The following is a 10,167-nucleotide window of genomic DNA, read 5'->3' as shown; positions in this document are numbered from 1 at the left end:
TATCGGCAAATTATTCGCGTTCTAAGGTCTATCAGCATAGCTGCTGTTTTTGTGTTGCAAAGAAACGTTGAGCGTAACAGTAGCATGAATGCCTACCATATATTCTATTTGCATGATATATAATTTTTTGTAAAGATATCTTGAAATTTCAATGTTTCATGGAAAGATCAATATTACGTATTAAACTGCGTTTATACCACTGTGAATGCAATCAAAACAGTTAACCTAACATAAACAACGTGTTGGAAAATACCTGACAACGCGGTAGATGAATTCTGGGTAATGAAATCATCAGATAATTAAAATTGATGACCTTACAAGAAATAATAATATCAAATTGGCATCAAAGAGAAAATTGGAGTAATCACACCTGAAAGTTTTATTCAGGAATAATACTTTCTTTTTCATTCACAATAGACCTTACCAAGGAAAGTTGCAGTGAATAAATAACAGCTGGACGCTGAGAAATATCCGAGAAAATAAATGAAAATGACAGATGTAGTATACAAGAAATATTTATTTAATTATCAAAATATTAATTAATGACATGTTAATTACAGTATAAATGATTGAGTATACCGGCACACAAGTAAAGATGTAACCTGCAACAAATACAATAAAGTGATTATAAACATATGTTTACTTTGTTAAGATTTTTATACAATGTTATACAGAGTATTAGTTACATTTATAAGTTTACATACATTGTATATGATATAAACACTCAAACGACAAAACTGTAATGCAACATGGCCATTACGCCATGCTGTTGTACTATAATTCAATAAATTAAATATGAAATGAAAACGAATTCAGTGTGTTTCCGTGTTGAAGACAATGTGACAACGGTTTCCATTTTGACTTTATAGTGTAAATCTTAAAGTATGTGACATCATTTCTAATTTATCCAGTCCACATTATGTAACCCACCAAGCACGACAGAACATGCCAATCAAGTGATAAATAAACACTTATTATATCATTTAAATGTAGTTTACAATCAATTTGATGGAACTTGTCCAGTGGTGATATAACTTTTGTACTTGTACCACTCAGAGCAGTCGTCTCTAATAACTGCAGTGAAATTCACCAATGTGAGAGAAATAAGTATGTTTAATAAGGGAATTAATTGAAGAAATTATTAATTCCTTTAAATAAGTCAAAATCTGGATCTGTAATTCCTAAGTATGTGACTCTACGTGACCTTGGTAGTAAAAATAACCTGGTGAAAAATATAATCTTACGTTTTTATTGTCGTGTAAATACATCTAGGCTACCAATAAGATAAAAGTCAGTTATTTGAGTTCTAGCCTATAAAATATGAAGGAATGCACTGTCTTAACGGGAAACCATTGAACATCATCTACATACTGGTTAATATATAAAAATATATTGAAAGCCGTGTAATAATGATCCGACAGTATGGAACTGACATCAATAAATCTGGCTACGTATGGAGGAATAGACCTTGTTTTACAGGAGAAATAATTTAATACAATAATACAATAGATTAAAGTAAACATCTGAGTAAATTTGAGTAAAGAATGGCTCTGGTTATAATGATCTCAAATTCAAATTCTTTTTATTGAACCTCTGATCATACATACATGACATATGAGGATGTCCATATGAAAACATGGCGTAGTCAGAGTTAGCATGGTATACAATAAATAGTTGTACAATTAAAATGAGATGTTAAACATTTTAATGTTTTGTAGTTTAGGTGTTTATCCAAAACTTCATTTCACCAAATATATAAAGATATACAAATGTATGTTATTTAAACATTTTTTTTTTGTTTTGTTGTTATCAAATTTACAAACTATACAAAGAGTGGCATGGTAAAAATGCTACTCCTTAAACATTTTCCCAAAACTTCAATATGTGAGATATAAATTTACATAATTTTATACATACATCATTATCCTTTGTTGTTATCAATCTTACAAACTTATACCTATTTGGAGCATTATAGTAGACACTATCAATGAACTGGTGTCTAATATCAGAAAAGTGATGACACACTAATAAGTAGTGGTATTTATCACCAACTTCATTTGCATTACATAATTCACATTTACGATCAGTACTGCCACAGCATTCCATCTGCCAAGCTCAATGGGAAGGCGATGATTGGCTTATAGGCTTATACAGTGAACCTTTACTAGCGTTTTCAACAACACTTAACCATGTTTGTACATATTGATCCCTCAATCTTTGTTTTACACCATTTTTTAACCAATTGATATTAAAAAATGATTGACTATACCATGCATGAGCCATACCACATTCCTCTAATGTGGTCTTAATAGCCCGTAACCAGTTACTACAGAAACTATTAACATGATTATAATGTAACAAATAACTGTACAGCACATGTGTCAATTTGTTCATCTTTGATGTGACGTTTCTACCCCAATAAGTGATCATGCGAGTTTTTATCTGCAAAGATAATGGGGTACGACCAGTTTCTCCATACAGCATAAATTTTGGAGTACTTTTCTTGACTGCTAGAATATGTCTCAGAAAATCTAAGTGTACATTCTCTTAACAATCCGTGTTTGAGAAACCCCAGGATTCACATCCATATAGCAGGATTGGCACAATAGTCTGATCAAAAAGTATCAACTGACAATCAATTCGTAGATTTAATGAATTAATTCTAGTATATAATGCATACATAGCCTTTTTCGCCTGAGAAACAAGCTGGGCTTTCGTCGCACCGAAATTTCCAGACATTTTAAAAATAATACCTAAGTACTTATAACAATCTACAATCTCAATATTTCCACCATTAAAATAAAAATGATTTCTCGGTCTACCTCTACTATTAAAGATTACAATTTTTGTTTTATTAACATTCGCTTTCAGTTCATAGTCTTCACAGTACTTAGCAAAAGTATCCAGATTTTTCTGTAAGTCATTTGCATTATTTGCAACTATAATAGTATCATCAGCGTAGCACATGACAATAGGCTTTATACACAAATCTATCATTTCTCTTTCGCTTAAATCAACACCTTTACAATTTTTTGTATTAAAAAACTTTCAAAGTCATTTAAAAACAAAGAAAATAACAGAGGAGACAGAGTTCCCCCTTGTCTAACACCGCTTACACATGGAAAAAAGGGAGATACATTATTCTTAATCTTAACAAAAGATTTGATACCTTTATACATATTGGTAATCAAATTTTAAAAAATTCCATTAACACCATTTTTAAGGAGCTTATTCCAAAGCCCTATTCTCCACACTGTATCGAACGCCTTGGAAAAATCTATAAAGGCGCAAAATAACTTTCGTTTTGTTTTTTGGTTTTTTTTTAATTTCAACAACTCAATTAAAGATCCAAGTACAAACATATTGTCTACAGTGCTATAGCCACTGCGAAAACCAGTTTGTGTTTCTGATAAGATATCATATCGAGAAACATATTCTGTGAGACGTTTATTCAAAATTGCTGTGAATAATTTTCCAACACAGTTTAAAATAGTAATTGGTCTATAATTTCCTGGTTGAGTCGGGTCATCACTTTTATATACAGGACAAATATATCCTTCAAGCCAGGCATCTGGTATGTGTCCCGAATTAAGTATAATGTTAAAGAGTTTAGTGTATATTGGTAACATCACATTTTCTGACGCTATAATATACTCATTCATCACTCCATCGAGCCACACAAAACACCAGTCTTGGCATTAAAGCCACCGGTTAACAAAATATTACCAGGTACAGATTGAACATGAGTTATCTCCCTTTGTAACTCTTCTGCATATCATTACTAGCATACTTGGAGCCTTCTGGTGGCAGATAAACCAAACCAATGTAAATATCTGATTCTAAGTTCATAAATTGTTTAGATATGATACACCAAAAGATAAACTCTGACGTAACAGGCAGTACTGACACATATTTAAGAATATCTTTCTTGATTGCAAAAGCAATACCACCAGAAGATCTCATAGTTTTCTGTTTTCTATTATTATCAAAAAAACTTCATATCCTGGTATTTCAATTTTTTGAAAGTCATTTACCTTGGTTTCACCAAGGCATATAATATGTTTATCACACAAAAAACCATGTAATTCAGGGTAATTACATCTCGTTAGAACCCCGCCAACATTCAAAGAGCATATAGTAATACTGTTATAATTATGAACACATATATTGTTTGCACTATTTGATTGTACATCGCGACTAGCCTATCTTGCTTGGTTTGTAGCCACCTGAGGTGCTGTATCCGGGGAGTACACTCGCCGACCATCAACGGATAGGTTGTCCTTAACCAACTTTGCCCGTTTACCTCGACCTTTCGCGTCCTTGAATAGGGGTAGTAGTATTCGCCTAGTGTCGTTCACTTCTTTCGCATACTGTTCATATACTCCGAAGTTTGTATGACGTAGTTGTGTGGGTGCGGCGGCCCTAACTACCTCCCTCTGTTTGAAGTGGGTAAACCTGGCCACAATTGGGCGGGGCTTTACAGCACCACTAGTATCGACAGTCTCTCACCAAAACCTGTGTACCGATTCCAGCATGATGTCATCAGTTATATTCAGTATTTCCAATAAAGTTTTTCACAATGGCCTCAGTGTTCTCACCTTCATTTTCCTTGCTACCATTAAACATTAGATCATCGCGCATACTTCTACACTGTTAATGTAGTAGCTCCTCTCTCAGACTGTTGTTTTCACTTGATATTTTTTGGATAGCGTCTTTCACTTCATCACCTATTTTGTTAAAATCTTGTTTGACAGTTCTATCAACAGATGCTTTCAGAGCTTTCACTTCTTTTTAATATCACATTGGTGTCTTTGGAATTCCTCATACTGCTCACTCACAAAGTTCATACTGTCCTCCATTACCTTAACCTTTTCGTCTGATGCTTTCAGCTTTCCTCCAGCTGTATATATTTTGTCTTGAATTGAGTTAACCGATTTCTAAATAGCATCAAGCTTGTCGATTTTCTTTACAGCAGTTTCAAGATTTGAGAGGTTTTTTTTCAAAATTTCGTCCAAAGTTTGGTTTGTTATAAGTTACTGTACAGACATTTGTGTATACTGGTTACTCCAGCCCTGGGGACTAGGTGACATCATATTGGGGACATACTGATTTGCCGGTATAGACATGGTGCTGGTACATAGCGGACTACTATGTGTTTGATTATAAGTTGGACTAGTGTTCGTCTCCAGCCTCGGCTTACTAGCCTCTCTTTCGCCTTGGTCCGGTTTCGAGTTTTTTCTTTTCTTTTGTATCGTCTTTTTACTTTTTTTCCATTCGGACGTTTCAAACAAATTTTCATGATCTCAAATACATTTTAGGACAGTACAACGATTGAATGCTGAAATGGTGTATTACATATAAGTTCTCCGCGCATCTACAGCATTTTCTGGACACTTTAAATCAGACGAATTAAATATTGTTACCGATTATTAGGATTAGACAACAACTCGGTACTAACAATCATAGAATTAGACAACAACTCGGTACTAACAATCATAGAATTAGACAACTCGGTACTAACAATCATAGAATTAGACAACTCGGTACTAACAATCATAGAATTAGACAACAACTCGGTACTAACAATCATAGAATTAGACAACAACTCGGTACTAACAATCATAGAATTAGACACCTCGGTACTAACAACCATAGAATTAGACAACTCGGTACTAACATTCATAGAATTAGACAACTCGGTACTAACATTCATAGAATTAGACAACTCGGTACTAACATTCATAGAATTAGACAACTCGGTACTAACATTCATAGAATTAGACAACTCGGTACTAACAATCATAGAATTAGACAACTCGGTACTAACAATCATAGAATTAGACAACTCGGTACTAACAATCATAGAATTAGACAACAACTCGGTACTAACAATCATAGAATTAGACTTAGACAACAACTCGGTACTAACAATCATAGAATTAGACAACAACTCGGTACTAACAATCATAGAATTAGACAACTCGGTACTAACAACCATAGAATTAGACAACAACTCGGTACTAACAATCATAGAATTAGACAACAACTCGGTACTAACAATCATAGAATTAGACAACTCGGTACTAACAATCATAGAATTAGACACCTCGACAACAATCTCAACAACTCGGTACTAACAATCATAGAATTAGACAACTCGGTACTAACAATCATAGAATTAGACAACTCGGTACTAACAACCATAGAATTAGACAACTCGGTACTAACAATCATAGAATTAGACAACTCGGTACTAACAATCATAGAATTAGACAACAACTCGGTACTAACAATCATAGAATTAGACAACTCGGTACTAACAACCATAGAATTAGACAACTCGGTACTAACAATCATAGAATTAGACAACAACTCGGTACTAACAATCATAGTATTAGACAACAACTCGGTACTAACAACCATAGAATTAGACAACAACTCGGTACTAACAATCATAGAATTAGACAACTCGGTACTAATAATCATAGAATTAGACAACAACTCGGTACTAACAATCATAGAATTAGACAACAACTCGGTACTAACAATCATAGAATTAGACAACAACTCGGTACTAACAATCATAGAATTAGACAACAACTCGGTACTAACAATCATAGAATTAGACAACAACTCGGTACTAACAATCATAGAATTAGACAACTCGGTACTAACAATCATAGAATTAGACACCTCGGTACTAACAATCATAGAATTAGACAACTCGGTACTAACAATCATAGTATTAGACAACAACTCGGTACTAACAATCATAGAATTAGACAACAACTCGGTACTAACAATCATACAATTAGACAACAACTCGGTACTAACAATCATAGAATTAGACAACAACTCGGTACTAACAATCATAGAATTAGACAACAACTCGGTACTAACAATCATAGAATTAGACAACAACTCGGTACTAACAATCATAGTATTAGACAACAACTCGGTACTAACAATCATAGTATTAGACAACTCGGTACTAACAATCATAGAATTAGACAACTCGGTACTAACAATCATAGAATTAGACACCTCGGTACTAACAATCATAGTATTAGACAACTCGGTACTAACAATCATAGAATTAGACAACAACTCGGTACTAACAATCATAGAATTAGACAACAACTCGGTACTAACAATCATAGAATTAGACAACAACTCGGTACTAACAATCATAGAATTAGACCACTCGGTACTAACAATCATAGAATTAGACAACAACTCGGTACTAACAATCATAGAATTAGACAACAACTCGGTACTAACAATCATACAATTAGACAACAACTCGGTACTAACAACCATAGAATTAGACAACTCGGTACTAACAATCATAGAATTAGACAACAACTCGGTACTAACAATCATAGAATTAGACAACTCGGTACTAACAATCATAGAATTAGACAACAACTCGGTACTAACAATCATAGAATTAGACAACTCGGTACTAACAATCATAGAATTAGACAACAACTCGGTACTAACAATCATAGAATTAGACAACAACTCGGTACTAACAATCATAGAATTAGACAACAACTCGGTACTAACAATCATAGAATTAGACAACAACTCGGTACTAACAATCATAGAATTAGACAACAACTCGGTACTAACAATCATAGAATTAGACAACTCGGTACTAACAATCATAGTATTAGACAACTCGGTACTAACAATCATAGAATTAGACAACTCGGTACTAACAATCATAGAATTAGACAACAACTCGGTACTAACAATCATAGAATTAGACAACAACTCGGTACTAACAATCATAGAATTAGACAACTCGGTACTAACAATCATAGAATTAGACAACTCGGTACTAACAATCATAGAATTAGACAACAACTCGGTACTAACAATCATAGAATTAGACAACAACTCGGTACTAACAATCATAGAATTAGACAACAACTCGGTACTAACAATCATAGAATTAGACAACAACTCGGTACTAACAATCATAGAATTAGACAACAACTCGGTACTAACAATCATAGAATTAGACACCTCGGTACTAACAATCATAGAATAAGACAACAACTCGGTACTAACAATCAGACAACAACTCGGTACTAATAATCATAGAATTAGACAACAACTCGGTACTAACAATTATAGAATTAGACAACTCGGTACTAACAATCATAGAATTAGACAACTCGGTACTAACAATCATACAATTAGACAACAACTCGGTACTAACAATCATAGTATTAGACAACAACTCGGTACTAACAATCATAGAATTAGACAACAACTCGGTACTAACAATCATAGAATTAGACAACTCGGTACTAACAATCATAGAATTAGACAACTCGGTACTAACAATCATAGAATTAGACAACAACTCGGTACTAACAATCATAGAATTAGACAACTCGGTACTAACAATCATAGAATTAGACAACAACTCGGTACTAACAATCATACAATTAGACAACAACTCGGTACTAACAATCATAGTATTAGACAACTCGGTACTAACAATCATAGAATTAGACAACAACTCGGTACTAACAATCATAGAATTAGACAACAACTCGGTACTAACAATCATAGAATTAGACAACTCGGTACTAACAATCATAGAATTAGACAACAACTCGGTACTAACAATCATAGAATTAGACAACTCGGTACTAACAATCATAGAATTAGACAACAACTCGGTACTAACAATCATAGTATTAGACAACAACTCGGTACTAACAATCATACAATTAGACAACAACTCGGTACTAACAATCATACAATTAGACAACTCGGTATAACAATCATACAATTAGACAACAACTCGGTACTAACAATCATAGAATTAGACAACAACTCGGTACTAACAATCATACAATTAGACAACAACTCGGTACTAACAATCATAGAATTAGACAACTCGGTACTAATAATCATAGAATTAGACAACTCGGTACTAACAATCATACAATTAGACAACAACTCGGTACTAACAATCATAGAATTAGACAACTCGGTACTAACAATCATAGTATTAGACAACTCGGTACTAACAATCATAGAATTAGACAACTCGGTACTAACAATCATAGAATTAGACAACAACTCGGTACTAACAATCATAGAATTAGACAACAACTCGGTACTAACAATCATAGAATTAGACAACAACTCGGTACTAACAATCATAGAATTAGACAACTCGGTACTAACAATCATAGAATTAGACAACAACTCGGTACTAACAATCATAGAATTAGACACCTCGGTACTAACAATCATAGAATTAGACAACTCGGTACTAACAATCATAGAATTAGACAACAACTCGGTACTAACAATCATAGAATTAGACACCTCGGTACTAACAATCATAGAATTAGACAACTCGGTACTAACAACCATAGAATTAGACAACAACTCGGTACTAACAATCATAGAATTAGACAACTCGGTACTAACAACCATAGAATTAGACAACAACTCGGTACTAACAATCATAGAATTAGACAACTCGGTACTAACAACCATAGAATTAGACAACAACTCGGTACTAACAATCATAGAATTAGACAACTCGGTACTAACAATCATAGAATTAGACAACAACTCGGTACTAACAATCATAGAATTAGACAACAACTCGGTACTAACAATCATAGAATTAGACAACAACTCGGTACTAACAATCATAGAATTAGACAACTCGGTACTAACAACCATAAAATTAGACAACAACTCGGTACTAACAATCATAGAATTAGACAACTCGGTACTAACAATCATAGAATTAGACAACTCGGTACTAACAATCATAGAATTAGACAACAACTCGGTACTAACAATCATAGTATTAGACAACTCGGTACTAACAACCATAGAATTAGACAACAACTCGGTACTAACAATCATAGAATTAGACAACTCGGTACTAACAATCATAGAATTAGACAACAACTCGGTACTAACAATCATAGAATTAGACAACTCGGTACTAACAATCATAGAATTAGACAACTCGGTACTAACAATCATAGAATTAGACAACAACTCGGTACTAACAATCATAGAATTAGACAACAACTCGGTACTAACAATCATAGAATTAGACAACAACTCGGTACTAACAATCATAGAATTAGACAACTCGGTACTAACAACCATAGA

Source organism: Ylistrum balloti, unplaced genomic scaffold, assembly GCF_031769215.1.
Source record: "Ylistrum balloti isolate Yb309-2 unplaced genomic scaffold, AGI_CSIRO_Ybal_v1 Utg371416, whole genome shotgun sequence".
In the NCBI taxonomy this organism is placed as follows: domain Eukaryota; kingdom Metazoa; phylum Mollusca; class Bivalvia; order Pectinida; family Pectinidae; genus Ylistrum; species Ylistrum balloti.
Note: the sequence above shows the minus strand (reverse complement) of the source record.